Genomic DNA, 18,088 nt, shown 5'->3' with positions numbered 1-18,088 from the left:
TACAAAGTGACATTTTCCTTTCACGTCTCTGCATCTCATCACCTGGCCTCCTGCTCTCATGTAGGTGCTGGAGGACACCGAGCTGTCCTTCCTGGTATTGCTGTGGACCCCTTGCACAGACCCATTCCTAGGGCAGCCCATGCCCCTCTGCAGCTGGTACTGAGAAAAATTTCTTATCAGAAAGAATGGTGAGGCAGTGACACAGTCTGCCCTGGGAGCTGATGGAGTCACCGTCCCTGGAGGCATTCTAGAAACATGTAGTGTGGCATTGAGGGATGTGGTTAGTGGGCATGGTGGGGATGGGTCAGTGGCTGAACTAGATGGTCTTTTCCAACCTTAATGATGAGGCTCAACAAAAGCAAGTGTAGAGTCTTACACCTAGGGAGGAATAATGGCATGCACCAGTACAAGTTGGGGGATGACCTGCTGGAGAGGAGCTCTGTGGAGAGGGACGTGGGTGTCCTGGTGGACGACAGGTTGGCCATGAGCCAGCACTGTGCCCTCGTGGCCAAAAAGGCCAATGGCATCCTGGGGTGCATTAAAAAGACCGCGGCCAGCAGGTCGAGGGAGGTAATCCTCCCCCTCTACTCTGCCCTGGTGAGGCCTCATCTGGAGTACTGCGTCCGGTTCTGGGCTCCCCAGTACAAAAAAGACAGGGATCTCTTGGAAAGAGTCCAGCGGAGGGCCACGAAGATGGTGAAGGGCCTGGAGCATCTCCCTTATGAAGAAAGGCTGAGTGAACTATGATGCAGGAGCCCACCCAGATCCACCAGGCCCACACATTTCACACAACAAAGCACATTTCTCTGCTTTTATTGGCACTAATGCAGTCTGTCAGTATGGTTCCAATCCATGTAGTGTGTCAAGGGATCACCAGAGCTCCTCACTCTCTCCAATGGTTATGAATCACCTAAACCAGGCTGTGCTCCCATCCCCTACCCTTGTTCCTCCATCTTAGCCACTAATGACCTACTAAGCTACTACCTAACCTACTTAGGGAGGTGATCCTCCCCCTCTACTCTGCCCTGGTGAGGCCTCATCTGGAGTACTGCGTCCAGTTCTGGGCTCCCCAGTACAAAAAAGACAAGGATCTCTTGGAAAGAGTCCAGCGGAGGGCCACGAAGATGGTGAAGGGCCTGGAGCATCTCTCCTATGAGGAAAGGCTGAGTGAACTGGGTCTGTTCAGCCTTGAGAAGAGAAGACTGAGAGGGGACCTGATCCAGGTCTATAAATATCTAAGGTGTGGGGGGCAGAATGGCGAGGCCGGACTGTTTTCAGTGGTGAGTGGAGACAGGACAAGGGGAAACGGCCGGAAACTGCAGCATAGGAAGTTCCGCACAAACATGCGCAAGAACTTCTTTACAGTGAGGTGACGGAGCACTGGAACAGGCTGCCCAGGGAGGTGGTGGAGTCTCCTTCTCTGGAGATGTTCAAGACCTGCCTGGATGCCTACCTGTGCGACCTGGTGTAGGGAACCTGCTTTGGCAGGGGGGTTGGACTTGATGATCTCTGGAGGTCCCTTCCAACCCCTACAATTCTGTGATTCTGTGATTCTGTAAGTAGTGGAAGCTAAGAGCAGATCCAGACTCACTGCAGCTAATCCCTTGCCATCCCAAAACCCAACCTGTTATCCTCCTGCTCTCAGCTCCTCGCTGGCCACCCAAGCAAGAAGATCCATGGTCTCCTGCTCCACAGCAGCTGCCAGCACTTCTTCATGTCAAAGAAGCCCTAAACAAATACCCACCTTGTTGTGCCTCATCCATTGCTGGGCTTCAGCATTCGAGGAAATCCAAGAGATTAGTGAGACGCGAGCTTCTGAGATGCACACACTGGGCCGTATTATGAGATGTTCTGGTTTTAATTATCATTCCAATCAATTTGGTGCACACAGATGTGCAATTTACTGATCTGTAATTCCCCAAATTACCCCTGGAGGCTTCATCTTTATTGTCGGTGTAACATTTGCTTCGTTTCTTTTTGGGGGGAAGGGTTGCTTCTTGGTTTTCGTTGTTACACCTCCAGCCATCTGCTCCCTGGCAACCCTCTTGGGCTCATTTCTTTATTTCTGATTACCTGCTGCTATGTCCTCTTCCAGGCGTTGGTTCCCCCATCGCGGCTCCCCCTGTGTGCCTCCTGCAGGGCTCCAGGCCCCATTCCTGTAGGGATGCATGGGGTGGTTGGCCCTGCAGCGCTCCCCGGCAGCAGGCAGCGCTCCCACTGCAGCTCCCAGCAAAGGTATATGGCTTAATTAATTAGTGTTTGCGGAACGCAGCCAGGGCACTGTACGGGAGGTGTCAGGGAAGATGAACACATCATGATAAGTGCTCTCTTTATGGAGATCCATAATTACTCCTTCTGAGGGATAGAACCACTTCCAGCATTGCACTCCCATTGCTGGCTGATGCCATCGCGGGATGAGATACAGGGATATGAGGGGCATTGAAGCCAGCCCTGGTGGCTGTGGGGGACCTGCTGTGGAGAGGGGATCAGACAGCCCTGCGACCTGGCCCCAACTGTGCCTGTTGGGCTGCTGATAATCCCTGTTTAATTCTCGTGCACACAGTAATCCAGTCTCAGATGTGGCCCCGTGCTTCCTGACCCCTTAATCCCATGGTGTTTAATGGGGGAACTAGTGACACGGTGTGGGATGTTCTCTGGTTCTCTGCAGCTCCCTGTCCCTCTTTCCTCCCCATTGCTTCCTGGGGATGGGAAATTGGGCTTTGATTCCTTTCTTGGCTCCTGGGCACCATTTGGCAGCAGGACTGCCTCCCGGGGAGCTGCTCCAGGGCCCTGCAATAAAGAAGCATTCACTGGTGAATATGCCATGCTTCAGTGCCATGAGTCCTGCCCAGCCTCAGGGTCAAGGCTGCTGGGCTTGGGAGCGGGAATGCAGATGCTGAGCTCCCTGGCATCAGACAGCGGGGGAACAACCCGTTCTGTTCCTCTTCATGCTCCCGTGGCCTGGCATTAAGGGCAGATTCATTCATTTGGGGCCCTTTGTACAGAGCTGAAGCCTCTTGTAGGCACGTGTAGTGCAGCCTGGGAGCGGCTGCATCTGTTTGCACCATCCCAGCCCTGTGGCACTCGGTCCTCTGGGTGTGCAAGGGCTCAGCTGAAATCCTCTTTTGAAGCTGAAGTCCTGCGGGCAGATGCTCTGTCGTGCTCTCTCCCTCCTGCATGCATATTCATCCAGAGAAAGTGCTGCTCCCCCTAAGGTGAAACGCTGGATATTAATTTTCTGAAGTTCTCGATAAGCTATTGAAGATTAATTTTAGGGAAAGCCGGGGGATATGATGGATTGGAGCCTGAGCCTGCTTAAATATGCAATATTAAAAATTGATCGTTGTCTCTCCTTGTCATACACCCTGCCCCGGTGTCTGGGGCAATCCCACCACCTGACTAAAGCCGGGGAAATGCTCGGTAAGCCCAGCGCCCAGCTGAGCGTGGATTTTAATAACGTGTGTTGCCATTATTGTTTTTAAAATTACTTTTATTAGTTCCTGCTTTGGTTCTGCCACATGGGTTGGCAGCTGGGGCCATGAGCATCCTTCTGCTGCATCCTCCTGGCAATGGCTCTGAGCTGCTCTCACTGCACAGTGCAGGAGCTCTGGGAGCAGAGAGCTGCGATGGGGCAACCTTCAAAGTTACCCCACGCTGCTGGAGATGTCCAGGCAGTGATGAGCTGTTGTGGGAAATTCAGAGGCTGCAGAGCCACGTGCTGGCCCCAGGGAGCGGCTGCTTGAGCAGTGAGTGCGGGAGAGCAGCACACTTGAGCGAAGAGCTGTTATCTGCCAAAGGCCCAATCTTCCCTCATTTGCGCTCAGGCTGTAGTAGCACTTGTCCTAATGATTCATCCACACTTGTTGTTGCGGAGGGCTGGCAGTGAGGGATGCATGATTCTGCAGCTCCCGGGGCCTGCCCCAGATCCATGGTGCTGGGTGACCACACCATCCTCAGCCTCGTCTATGGGGATGGGGATGGGACACAGCAAGGGAGAAGGGGGCCAGCAGCATGCCTGGCTTCAATAGATGACCCAATGGATGACCCCCTTGTGGTCCTTTGGACCCAAGACGTGGCTAAAAGCAAGTACTGAAGAAGAGAGATGGGCACAGGCAGTGCATCAGTACTGCCTTGTGAAGTGGGGCTCAGAACATGGTGTTTTTATGGTTGCACTGACAAGCACCCAGTGCTGTGCCCCTGCTGGGCACCAGCCTTGTGTTCACAGGCCTGGGACTGAGCATGATGCTGTCTTATCCCGGGGGAAGGCCAAGAGAAGGGAAGAAGGCAATGGGAAGAGGTGAGGAGAGTGGTTGGTTTCTTCCTGTGTTTTTTTTCTTTTCCTTCACCAAATGCAGTTTTATTTCTGTGTTAAAAATTTATGGAGCCCTTCATTTAATATTTATAAAGAAAGTGTCTTGGTGATAAATTGCTGAGGAGCACAACAGGGCAGCTGTGCTGTGGGTGGAGGAGGGATGGGCAGCGGTGGGGAGCTCCCCGTGTGCCCTTCACCCCGGGGCCAGAGGGCTGGAGAAGGTCCCATGATGGGACACTGCTGCCTGTGGTTCCAACGTGGAAATGTGGCTGGAACAGAGAGCCGGGGGTTGGGTCTCAAGGTGACTCCAGAATCACTGAGAACTCTGTCAGGTCGATGCGATCGATCCTTGCATTGCTTTCTCCTCATCAGAGCAAGGAGCAAAACCTCTGAGCTTGGCCTTGTGCCGCTGTGACCCAGGGAGACAGGAGCTGCTCCCCGAGGATGGGGGCACACAGGGCCGGCCATGAGCTCTGTCCCAGCCTTGCACACCCATCCCTGCATCTTCCTGTTGCAGGCACAGCATGGCAATGGGAGCACTGGTGCAGACAAACCATCCTGAGCTCTTCGTGCTGGAGCCACATGGTCTCAGCTGCACTAAGCGGGCTAAATGACCTCCCCAGGGCATTTTGGGATTGTTTGCTCCCTTGCTCCGGCTCCCTAACTGGTCCCAGGGCGGCAGGCAGGGCGCAGGCGAGATGGCTGAAGGCAATTCCGGCCCTCGGAAGAAAATAACTGGCGTATAACAGTGAAGGGAAATTGTGCAATTAGTGCAACAGGGCAATGTCAACAAGCTCTTAACGCCAGTTGTTATGGCAACACCAGGGAAAGTGATATCGGGGCTGGAAAAACAGAGGCTGGGAAATAGCGGCCGCAGCGGGCAGAATGGTGGGGGCTCAGCTCTGCCATCCCACAGCCCCAGCTTTGGGTGTGCAAGGGCTGGCAGCACCGTGAGCGGGGAGAGGTGCCGACAGGCCTTTCCACCAACAAGGTGATGGAAATCCTATCCCAGCAGCAAGCTCTGCCATCATGGGGCTCTCTGGTCTTTACAGGGCTCCATGTGCTGCCGCAAACCGGTGAGAGCTGAATGCCTGTGTCTTCAAAGGGAGAGACATCCTAGTCCTGTAGAAAGAGCCAAGCGATGGGAGGATCAAAGCACTGTGGAGAATTGTTTTGCTTAAAACTGAGGTCTTATGGCAGCTTTTGAGTGAATCTTAAGGAAATGTAAAGGGATCTCTCAGAAAGCAGTGCCACGAGCCTTGCAGCTAGTGCAATGAGGAAGAGTGGAGACCTCTGTGCATAGTTCATGGAGCATTGTTGCCCGTGTAATGATAGCTGAATGAGTTGTTCAGGTCACGTAGGACACAGGGTTTGAATGCAAGAGGTGCGTCTATACATGGTTCTGTGCTCAGCTTTGCCTCCCACACGCCTCTTGCCATGGGAATGCACACAGTGGGTTTGCTGGAGCTGTTGGTAGAACAGAAACTGTAACGTGTCTGTAACGGAGCACAACTGAGATCACAGGGAGGAGGAAGCTCCCTTAGGGCCAACAAGTTACTGATGAGTGTGAGAGCTACCACCTGAAGCCCTCACCTGTAAGTGCAGTACAGACTGTGCACCAGTTTCAGGCTATAGCATCCCTCTGGAGAGCCTCTAGCATCAGCTCTAGACAAAGGTGCCACAGGCTTCAGGGCTGTGATAAGTGTGGGCAGAATGGTGGCCCACAAGCAGCATAGGGATCAGGAGCTCCCCAGCAGAGTCCCCAGTCCCTGGCAGAGAAGGGAGGAAAACCATTCCCTGTGGAAGTGAATACTTCCCCAGCAATTCCCATGTGCTCTGTCTCCCCACGCCTTGGCCATAGCCAGCGCGCGCCGCTGCTGTGCAGCATCCTTTGATTGCTGCAGGAAAGCCTTCCCCAACGGAAAATGTGTCTGATTTCTCTCTCTCCGTGGCAGCAGCTTTGGAGCTGTTGAGATCCCCAGAGACTGAGCAGCTTCAAACAGTCAGAGGAGAGGAGCCCCAGTCTCCTGAGACGCCTGAGTGCAGCACAACATCCGCTTTTTTGCGACGATGCTACGAAGATGTTTCTATGTATTTCTTCCTTTGCAAATCAGGAGAATGGAGCTGCTTTCCTCCTGCTGTTGTCAGTGGCTGTTGGAGAAGGTGTTTTCTTTTTGGCTCTCGAGTTAAAGAGTAGAGGAGGAGGAGTGGGAGAGAGGCAGCAGGAGGGAAATAGCAGAGAGGAGGGTGCAGGAACATGGCAGCTTGCCCACGGAGGGAATAGCAGAAGGTGATGAGGCTGTGGGATGCTGAACACCCAGCCCTGCTACCAGCAGGTGGGGCGGATGGAGCTGCCTGCCCCTGGGGAGCCCTGATGTCTTGGCCCTTTGTGCAGCACAGACCTGTGGCACCCAGGCATGCCTGCTTCCAGACTTTGGGAGCTGACCTTCCCTGCAGAGGCTCCCAAGGGAGCAGAACCCCCCTGACACACAGCAGTCCATTCTCACTAACCCACAGGAGAGGGCTGGGCAAAACCTGGCAGTCGTTAATTCTGTTGGAAGGATGAGCTAATGAGAGGCACCTTGTGAGCTTCCCTCCCAGCTCCTGCTCGCTTGGTGCATATTAATCTTCCCCACCACATGTGCCAGCAGCATCCCCGGCAGCTGAGCGCACTGCTGCGTGTTTGCTTTATGGGCCATTGTTCCCGTGTCCCAGACCTTTGCTTGACTCACTATAGTTCTTCCCAGTGAATTTGTTCCAAACTGGATGATTTAGTGGCACGCAGAGACCTGGGATGGGATGGGAAGGCCATGCACGGTGATGGAGTCCCTACTCACACTGCTGCAGGGAGCAGGGAGGACAGGGTGCTTGCTGCAGGCACAGCTGATCCTGACTCCCCCTGGCACCTGGTGACACGGTGCGGGATCCCTCCTCCTGGTGAGGGGCTCTGGGGCAGGGGTTGGTTGGTTTGATGGCAATTCTGCTGTGATAGGTCCATGCTAGCATGCAGAAATGTAATTAATTCTGTGCAGTGGCCAGGGAATAAAGGGGAGTTTGAGTGTGGAGGCTGTAAAACCCTCCTGGGTGAGCACATCCATCTCATCTTGAGCTTTGTAAGCAGTCCCAGTTGCATGCCTCCTAAAATTACTCCCATGGAGCCACAAATTCCCGCACGCCGGCTGTAAGGCTGCTGACAAGAGGCTCGCTTTTCTTAGTTAGGCTGAGAAATAGCTTACAGCACCCTCAGGATGTATTGACCTCAGGCTGTAAAACACTGACCTGCAGCTTGGAAAGGAGAGGAATGGGGGGGCAAGGCAGCAAATCCCACATGGATGCACCGCACACCAAAGGTGTGGAGCAGCGGCCACCACATCCCCATTTGGCTCAGCACACGGTGGGATCCTCGTGCATGTAACCTACAGCATGGCTTTCCGTTTGTCCTCTTACCAACATGATTGATGTCTCTTTACAGGAGCATTTGGGAGGGCTTGGTGCCAGGGAGGGCTGACCCTGGGCACAGAAGGGAGCATGGTTTGATGCTGTCGGACTCCAGCCTCCTTTGGGGCTGAGCGTGGGAGGGCTCTGCTTTTCCTTGAGCTCAGGTTTCTGCCGGTGCCCAAGCCCCAGAAACAGGATGTAACTAAATAATGCTGCTAGTTGAATGTGCTTTAGGGCTGTATTTCTCTTAGAAATTAACTTTTTGGATTCAAAACACCAACTCAAGGCATGGATTTACTGTAGGATATTAAAGCCATGCGCGTATCAATGCTCACACAATGCATGCTTGTTGCTCAGAAGCTAATGCTAGGCTAGCAGCTCAGGAGGCATCTGAGACCTGAAATGAAATACTAAATAGATTTTGGCAGCAGTAATGGGCTCTCTAAGTGCAGAGAAAATGCTGTCAGGGATGAGCTCGGTCAAAAGTGAGAAGCTGCAAACCCAAAGCACAGAAAAGCTCGTTGCCGCTCTCGTCCTAGCGATGACATCTGAGAGACTGAGGTCTGTTGTTCTGAAAATCCTCCAGGATGCAGAGCCAGACGGTGAGCCCAACTCATCTGCTGTGCTGAACGCTGCCCTTAATGAACGGTGTGGCTTTTGGAGAGCAGTGCATGTAAGAGAGCCTTTTGTCCTGTATCTAGGACAGGTGAGGCAGGCCAATGGAACGCAGCGCGGATCCTGAGTTTATACATGTTTCCGTTAATCACCATCCAAATTAAAGCTTATTCAACTGATGAGTTTCTAAAAAAAAAAAGAAGAAAAAAAAAGAAAAAAATAATTAATCAGCTAGTGAATAAATGCAGTATTAATCCTTTCAACGCTAAGTGAAAAAGAAGAATAATCAGAAGGAGCAGTAATTGCACCGTAGCTGGAAGGAGCAGGTTTACCTTTGGCAGAAGCAGGCAGAGCCGTGCTGGAGCTGCGGAGGACACGGGGGGGGTGATGAGGGGTGCCTGGGGCAGGGGTACCCCAAGATCCCCCATGGCACAGCAAAGTGATGGGCAGAGCTGTGCCGGGCTGCCAGCTGCCAGCGGCTGCGTGTTGCTAAGCAGGGGGAAGTTCTAACGCCTTGATTAATGCCCTGACTCCGGGTGAGTAATTAGAATTAATGTGGGATATCAAATCAGGAAATCAGGCATTATTAGGAGGAATTAGTGATTTATTTTCATTTTACGCCTGGCTCACCCCAATTCCCCAACACAGACAGGGGATTTGGCAGGAGACAAAGCTCCTTACTTACAGCAGGGAGTTGTGATGGGAAGGGGGGAAGCAGAAAGAGCGTGATGCTGGGCCCCCTCCTGCAGGATTAATGTCAGAAACAGCGTGCCAGGTCTTCTGGAGGTCTATCTGCATCTGTGCAACAGGTGACAGCAGCACAGGAGGGGAAGGTGCAAGTCTGACTCATGGCATCCCAGTGACCTGACAGCGGTAACTTAGTTGGGAGGAGCAAGCCCAACTGGAGGCATGTGAGAAAAGTCAGGAGAAAGGTCCCAGAGAAGAAGGATGAACTGCAGGTGACAGTGCCCTAAGGAGAAACCCCAAACAACAACTGGATCCATCTGCAAATTCATCTTCTCAGGCAGGGATTTTGAACAGTTTTTTCCATTCTTCCCTTCTTCCTAAGTTTAAAATGTCATTGGTATGGTTCTTAGTACCTCCTATACCATCTCCATGGTATGTTAAACTGCCTTTGATGTATCTCACATGCAGAGCACATCCCAGAGAGTGGGGAGGGGGGAGTGGGGAGCTGCAGGAGCAGTGCACAGTGTGCACAACGGGTGTCTCTCAAGAAGTTATCTACAGTGAGAAAGGTAAGCAACCTGTTTTTAATTATTTTTAACATATAAGCAGGATGGATATATATATATGGATGTGTATATATATACATCTTCTTTCTGCCCGTCCACCAGAGAAGAGAGAAAAATAAGTAACACAGAGATCATAGACTCATAGAATCGTTTGAGTTGGAAGGGACACTTAAAGGCCATCCTGTCCAACTCCCCTGCAATGCACAGGGACACCTACAGCTAGATCAGAGTGCTCAGAGTCCCATCCAGCCTGCCCTTGAGCGTCCCCAGAGATGGGGCACCCACCTCAGCTCTGAGCAACATGCTCGAGGTGCCTTACCATACATAAAGGCAGAGCTGGGTGACGTGGTCCTGCTGTGTCATATACAAATGGGGTGTTGCTGGGTCCTGCTGGCTGGGAATGAGGGTGGCGAGTGCTGGAGGCCTGGGGACATCCCAGCCTCTGATAAATCCCATTGGATATGCAACCAGCATGTTCAAGGAGGCACAAGCAGAACTGAGTGCTATAATGCATCCTGCTGCAAAGCATCACAAGTTTGCATGTAGATTCTCATCAGAATGGGGAGGTATTCGTTTAGTTAGCACCTTTGTAACACAGGCTTGTCTGGAAGAGGTATGCATGGCAGGTGGCTGAGCATGCATCTGGGCTCCAGGGACACAACCTTAGGAATCAGTTCACCACAGTATCTTCATTGCGCCTGCAGGAGTGGCCACAAAATGCTCTCTGATGTGGTACTGAGCGGCTCTCAACTTTGGTAGGAGTTTTGGCTGCACAGCATGGAGCCCTGGAGATGAGTCTTGAACAAAACAGGGTGGCCACATCCTCCCAATCTGATGTGGCACTGAGTGGCTCTCAACTTTGGTAGGAGTTTTGGCTGCACAGCATGGAGCCCTGGAGATGAGTCTTGAACAAAACAGGGTGGCCACATCCTCCCAATCAGCCGTGGGTACTGCATTCCAGAGCTGCAGGGTAGGAGCAGCCAGGTCACCTTGCCCTAGGGCTGTGGGCAATGAGGCAAAGCACTGCCTGCAGGCTTGGTGGTGGGTGGAGAGGTACTAAATAGGGCACAGGCCTGTTGTTATCTTGCTTATTGTCATCACTGAGGAGTTAGCTGAGTGCTGAGCAGCTAAGCAGTTAGCAGGGTTCACAATGTACCCTCCCCAAGTCCAAATCCAAGTCCAAGAGCAGATCTCAATGGTCTCACCCATTTGTCTTGGGTTTCTTTCCAAAATGCAGTTCAGATATAATGTCATCAGCACCCATGTCATCTCACTGGCTTCTGTGGTGCATAAACTGAATGTCTGGTCCAAGCTAGTGGCACTGGTGACAAGAAAGAGGCAGGGGCAGAGGGCTTTTTATGGATTCCCAGAAGACACAGAAAATCCCAAAGAATTTGGCAAAGCATGTGGCAAGTCAGATCTCGCTTCCTAACTGAGCATTTCTGCAGGGGGCCAGGATCAGCAGCAGCTCCCTTGGGCCATGGGTAGGTGGCCATGGGTAGGTGGCCATGGGTGGAGGTGCCACAGGGCAGCAGGCAGCTCCAGCACCGGTACCTTCTGCTACCTTGCAGACCGAGGCGGGCCCTGCTGCAGCAGATTGATGGGTGTCTGGTGAAAACATCCTGCTGATAGCCTGAGAACAAAACGCAAACAGGGAGCAATGACAGCTGCTCCTGTAGCTTTTCTATCATCGCTGCCGATAGCGGCACGGCGCCTGCAGCTCTGCGATTGATGCGTCCCCAGGGATGCCGGGAGCGTGGATGCCACAATCAGGGAGGATAAAAGAATCGCTGCCGGGACCCGGAGGAGACTTCAGATCCTTATCAGGAACAAGAAGGACATCAATCTGGTGCCAGCATGCGGCTGACAGATGCAGCCCATGTGCTCTGCAGCAGCATGGACATGGCACATGCTGCTGCCCTGTCCTTGTCCCCTCTCTGTCCCAGCCACCCAGTGCTGGGCAGCAGCTAGAAGAAAGTGCAAAGAGGCAAGGTTTTTGTGTGAAGTTTCCTGGTTGTGTGGTACCACTCCTGATGAGTGGTAGATAAATCACAAGGCTTATAATGCAGTCATGAGCTCTGATTTCTACAGCAGAAGAGGCGTTTGGTTTGCCTTGGTGCATACGCATATGTGCCCAAGCACATGCACCTCCACAGGGGAAACTATTCCAATTGAGTTAAGCATGGCAAGGCCTTGCTACAGTGTGAGTCCAGCACTAATGCCAGGTAAAGAGTGCTAATTAGTTTAGAAGCAAAGCCCAGCAGCAGTTTTCAACTGAGTCTTGAAGAAACTGCATTGTGACCATTTAAACCTCCACTGCTGCTGCCCTCTGGAGAGCACTAGCAATTTTTCTCTCTCCCTTGGAATAACGTTTGTCTCTGTGACTTTGTGTCTTGCATCCATCCTTCATCCGATGGAGGGCTACTCCAGCACTTGAGCAGGAGAGGAGGTGCTTGGGATCCAGAACACACAGCTCACCCACTTGTGGCCCAAACATGGTAGGGAAGAAAGTGGGGGAGATGGCAGCATGTCTCCTAATACTTTGAGGCCTCACAGAGGGTGGATTTTACAATTATCATAGGATCATAGAATGGACTAAGTTGGAAGGGACCTGAAAGATCATCCAGCCCCAACCCTCTGCACTGGGCAGCTGCCACCCACCAACCTGGTCTTGAACACTTCTGGGGATGAGGCACCCACAGCTCTCTGGGCAGCCTGTGCCAGTGCCTCACCCTCTCGCCTGTTAAGGCTGCTGTCTCCATAGGGTGTGGACTGCTCCCACTGGCAGGGAGGTGCCTATTAAGGATGTGAGCAGGGCAGCTGAAGGTGCCTTCAGTGCCTGCTCCCAGCTCCTGTTCACCAGCTGCAACTCCTGGCAGGAGATCTCCATCTGAAAGTGGGCCGAAAGCCATGGGCAGGTAATTGCTAAAACAAGCAGGGCTGCGTTAATTGAGACAACTACAGCCAGCAATGTGCTCCCAGTTAAGTCCTGGCTCTGCTGCAGCCGCTGCGCATCCCTGTGTCCCCTCTGTGCCATGCCTTGCTGTATGGGCACAAGGCAGTGTCATGTCCCACAGGGACATGGGGACAACCTGGTGCTAGGAGAGGACAGGCTGGGCTGGAGGCTCACCCTGCTGCACCCCGTGGCGAGGAGCAGGGTGGGGTGGGATGTGGCTGTTATGGCAACGGCAGCTCTGGAGATGAAGGGAAGGGGAAAGGCATGCTTTAACACATGTTTCCATGGCAACAACCATCTTCAAAGACCAGGATAAAAGAATATATATTTTTTTTAAATAGGGGAGGTTTCCATGGAAGGAGCGCCTCTGTGGGTGTCTGGCAGGTGATCCAGGGGCCTGGGACCCCTTGACAGGGGTTGGGACTTGGCCCTGCAGGGCAGTCAGAGGGCTGTGTAGTTCAGGGGCTGCAGGATGCCACCTTCTTCCCCTGAATACTCTATCTCGCTCCAACTGATAGGAGGGAGAGGAGGTTCTTTTAGTATAACATACCTGGTGTGAAATTGAGAAACAACAGTTCAAATGTTGGTCCAACCAGTTTATTATAAATCCTAATCAGGGAGACAGGGAAGGGAAGGAGGGCAATAGAAAAAATAGGAAAGAAGCAAGAATTGCGTAAAGCAGGGATAGTCACCACCAGGATCCAGCAGAGGTCCCGTTGCACAGCATTTTGAGTTTTGAAGGTCTGAGGCAAAAGCAGCAGGGGGGGAGAGCAGCAGCATGGCCAGCCTTGGGCAGCAAGCAGGTAGAAGGAAGAAGTTGCAGAGCCAATCTGGGAGGAAGCAGCAGGACTCAGGTAGCAGGTCCAGGAGAGTCTGTCAGCATGCAGGAGTTCCGTAGTGACTCTGATGGCAGACACCTTTGTTCTTCTTCAGCATCGTGGTAGAGTGCAGAGCAAGTCCAGGAGGGAGGGAGGCAGGTCGTGAGGCTTCTCATGGCAGAAACCTCTTCTTCATGAGCAATCTGTTGCCAGAAAACCTCTCCTCATGGTGGTCGATCCCTCTTTTATTCTTGAGCAAGAGTCATGTGAGTATCCCCTGAGATGGCCATCTTCCTTGAGATAAGCCCACACTAAAGACCACTTCATGGCCTTTAAGCTGCGGGTTTATCTCTCTCTCATTGCCCCTGGCCTTGTCCATCTGTGTCCCTCAGACAAAGGATTTCTCAACCCCTGCCCAGCACTTGTTCGGAGTTGTCCATCTGTGTCCCCAGCAAGCTTTGAGACAATGATGTAAAAGAATAATCTCTTACACCACCCTGTGACTCAAAGGTTGCTTTAAAACGGGACACAGATTTTCCATGATGGTGAGAAAAAGATAGCAAGCATAAGGGTAAAGGAGGGAAGGGGGCAGGGAATCAAGTGTTTCATACAATCATTACAAAAGATTTTTCAGGCTTGGCCCTGATGTGCTTGTCCCCATCAGTAGAGGAAGTTTCAAACTACATAGATGATATAACACATTGTATAAAACATGGAACCATACAAGAAACAAACATAAGAGTTGCAACAGCAAGCAATATCAACATGCCACAGATATACTCCTCTTGTTCTCTGGGTCTGTGCTCAGTACACCACAGCCTGCAACCTGAGCGTTGGAGGGCACACTTTTGGCCACAACCACTGCCCTCATATTGCAGCATTGCAGCATAACTGCTGGGAGATGAACTGGAAAGGACAATTGGAAAGGCAGAGTGTGTTTGGGGAACCTGGGAGAAGTGCATGACCAAAGCGGCACAGGCTGAAGCACTGCAAGCGCTTGGGGCATGTGGAGGTTTTTTTCTCTGGATGTGAGGCAGCAGGACAGAACAGTCCCATAGGTGCATCAGAGTGATGATGCTGGATGTTTCAGGTGATGCCTTCCCTGCATCCCAGGCAGGGAGTGAGCTGGGGACAAGACTCAGAGCCTTCAGTGGGATGTGGGCAGGATGCAGCCTGCTCCATGCACCGCTCGCTTCCCATAACCTGCAGTCAACAACCACAGCAAGATCATAGCGTTGCTTTGGTTCAGCAAGGGTGTTCAGCAGCTGCAGGACTGTCCTCTGTCCCTCAGCTCTTGCTGGGGCAGACTGCTGAGCAGTGTGAGCTCCTTGCTCAGCTCCATCCACTGCCTCCAAAGCAACCCCAACTAGCGTTGGCAGCGTGGTCTCTATGCTAACCATAACAGCCAAGGCCCCAAGTGTTCCCTGGCAAGCCTGACCTAAATTCAGCAACAGGGTTTGCTCTGAAGCTTGCACTGCAGTGGACGGGAGAGTCTGCAGAGGCTGTGGGGAAAAACAAACCTTAAAAAGGGGAAGCTTGGATTGAATTAAATCTGGATCACATCACAGCTTTCTCTTCTACGTTTCTTTAATTGAAAGAATGAGAAGTTCAAAATTGGTTTATTGTTCCCAGCTCCATCTTTTTCAGTTTCTGACATAGCAGGGGTTGCTATCTCAATCAGCCGGGTTGGCTGCGTGGGGAAATTCTGGCTGCTGTGATTTCTGCAAGTTGGGAAAGGACTGGACAGTATTTTGTTAGGTTTCACAGTTAAAGCTCATCATCTTCAGAAGGTATTCACTGGTCTGATTTGGGCTATTGCAGTGCAACTCAGTACGCAAAAAAAGTGGCTTCAGCAAGTTCCTGTCTTGGGGAACAAGAAAAGAGCCAGGGCTCAATGACAACAAGCTAAACAGGTCTGCATGTTTTGCGCCTTTAACTACCCTAACCTCCAGAGGACTCAGCAATGATATGCTTAATCCTGGGTGTTTGGCCAGCTCTTAACTTTGTTAGGCAGCTCCCTGGAGGGAGAACAAAGCTGCTCACATATGCACAGGTCTGAGCCGCTGGCGGTGCTCCAGAAAACACTCCTCTCTGCTGCTGAAGAAGGATGCTCTGTGAGGCTGTGCTTGTGCTGATTCAGTCATGTCCCCAGGAGGGATTAATGCTCAGCAGAGCTGACCTGGCACAGGAAAGGAAAGGGAATTGCTGCTCTTCCATGGAGAGAGCCAGGGGGGCTGCTGGCTTTAGGTGTGGCAGGAGGAAAGCTGAGAGCTACTGGCGTGGCCCTATGCTCTGGGCAAGCTGGGTGCTCTGGCAGCCTCCTGGGCTGGCATCACATGGCTCCGGTCGGAAAAGCTGACTTCATCCCAAATGCAGACAATGAAGGCAAAGCAAAGAGAAAGCAGAGTCACCCTTCAGTTTCCCTATCTGACCTAGCCATAAAAACTCAATTTGAAGGCGGCATTAGGGAAGTAAGATATCGTTTATCAGGAGCGACAGATCCAATCTATAAATTAGCATGCCCAGCTGGGAGTCAGGAGGCAGAGATATCTATCAATTCTCCCTGGCAGGTGGACACAGGCACACAGATTTGGTCAACTCCCACAGCAGCACTGGTCTCCAGCAGGTCTGAGGACCCAGAAGTACTCCGAGGGCAGCGCCAGTGACAGGGACATGACAGAGAAGAGCCCTGCACACAGGCACTGCTCCTGACCCTCTGCTCTTCTCCACTCCACTGTGACACAGTGGTAAGAGGCTCCCAGCAGAACAGGGTTGCTTCTCAATCCCAAGACATAGGATATTTTTAAATGCTCCATCAAAGCATTCAGTATACGATGAGTTGCAAAACTGCAGTGGGCCAACAGGGAGAAGCTGGCTATTTTAAGATCTACATCTATACAGCTCGCCTCCACCTTCTGAAAATAGAGGTTAAACCATAGAAATAATGTCTGTAAGACCTACACAGACATAACCAAAGATGCATACAAACTGCTGCCTCTGTGATTTGGGGTTTTAGGGCTGCTCATCTCCCTGCCCCAGTGACTTTTGGTGATAATTGGCACGATTGTATGGGGAGAGCTTCCAGAAGAGGAACAGCACCAAAACAATGGGATTTAGGGGATGCCACCAAGAAGACTGTTAGAGGTTCCCATAAATAAAACCCCAAGAAGACTGTTAGAGGTTCCCATAAATAAAATCCCATGAAGACAGCAGGTACCGCCAGCCTTTATAAGGCTATAAAACACTGCCAGCTGCCACGAGGGCTGGAAGGGAAGGGTGAGGAATCTCATTTTCCAGGATTTAAAGCAGGTGAGAGAGTTATCAATGTGTGTTTCTAATAGCAATTAACGCTGCCATTCAGAAGCACTTAAGCTCTAGCTAGTGAAGGCTCCAACCGTGTGCCAGCACTGCCCTCTAGTGTCACTCGTACCGCTTGGCTCCGGCAGAGCCCCAAAACGCAGCTCCTGGTGCCTCGTCCCAGCGGTCGTTGCTACCTTATCGGCTGGGCTGTATGTTATCAGCTGGAATGCTTCCTTATAAGTAGGTCACGTAACTGATGCGGGAAGAGGAGAGTTTTCGGGGGCAGTAACACCTGTCTTGTTGTAACGTAGTGTACAGCAGAGTGTGAAGATTGTCTTGTGCGCATAGGGAAGTCAATCGCTGCTGCTACAGCATAATAAATTTACTCTCTAAGGAAGTTAAATACACTTAACTTCTGAAAACCTAAGTTGAACTATAACTGCGGCCTCCCGTGAGCGCCAGCTTGTGGAATCCTCAATAAACAACAGGTAACAGGAACCACAGGGTGAAATCTTGAAGTAGGCAGGCAGCTGTAGGCATGGAAAACGTGCCTTATTCAGAGGGAGATACCCAGCCATTAGAGTCCCACTGAATTCCGCACCCCTGGGCACAGTTTTAAGTATGGTGGATGTCTTATGTTTGGGAGCCTGGCCCACACAGCCGCCACTGTGGCCCCAGCTCTCGTAACCAATTTATTAGTACCTTCCTCTGCCATCTTAGAAGCACTTCTGCCCTGAAGTACAGGCAGGCAGAGCTCTGGCACAGCAACGCTGCTAGACAGCTTTCCACCCAGGCAAGCCTCTATTCAAAGCACTTGTCAAAAGCATTGCCATGCTGCAGATGAGCTCTGCCTGTGGAGATTGACCAGCTCAGCTATCACAGAACAGCGTGATTATTGGACAATAAATCACTTTTATTTTGGAAAACACTGTCAGCATTGGGGAGTTATACTGTCAGAGCTGAGATAGCTGTTCTGGTCAATTTTCCCATGCGGACGTGCCATACATGCACTATAAGTCTGAAGAATCATCTCCTGAGAGAAGCAATGAACACTTTATTGATTGGGATATTTCAAACTCATGTGGGACAAAGCAATCTTCCCCATGCTGAAAGAACAGACAGCATGTGACTGAGGGCTGGGGCTTCTTTTTTCCATTTCTAATTTCTGTGCTTAGTTTGGAGAAGACAGCTTGAGCAAGATGCAAAGGAAAAAAGATATCTATCTGGCCCTAGCACTGTCAAACTTGCTTCATCATTGGTAGGAAAGGTATCTTTTAAATTCGAGATACGTGCAATACTGAAACCACGTGCATGTGTAAGAGAGCAGAGCTGCTGGGAGGGCAGTTAACACCACAGACCTTGCCTTGGAAATCACTAGGAATTGTGCTTTCTGTGG

Source organism: Tetrao urogallus (genome assembly GCF_951394365.1).
Source record: "Tetrao urogallus genome assembly, chromosome: 6".
Taxonomy (NCBI): domain Eukaryota; kingdom Metazoa; phylum Chordata; class Aves; order Galliformes; family Phasianidae; genus Tetrao; species Tetrao urogallus.
The sequence above is the reverse complement of the archived record's forward strand: the minus strand, read 5'-3'. Positions refer to the sequence as shown.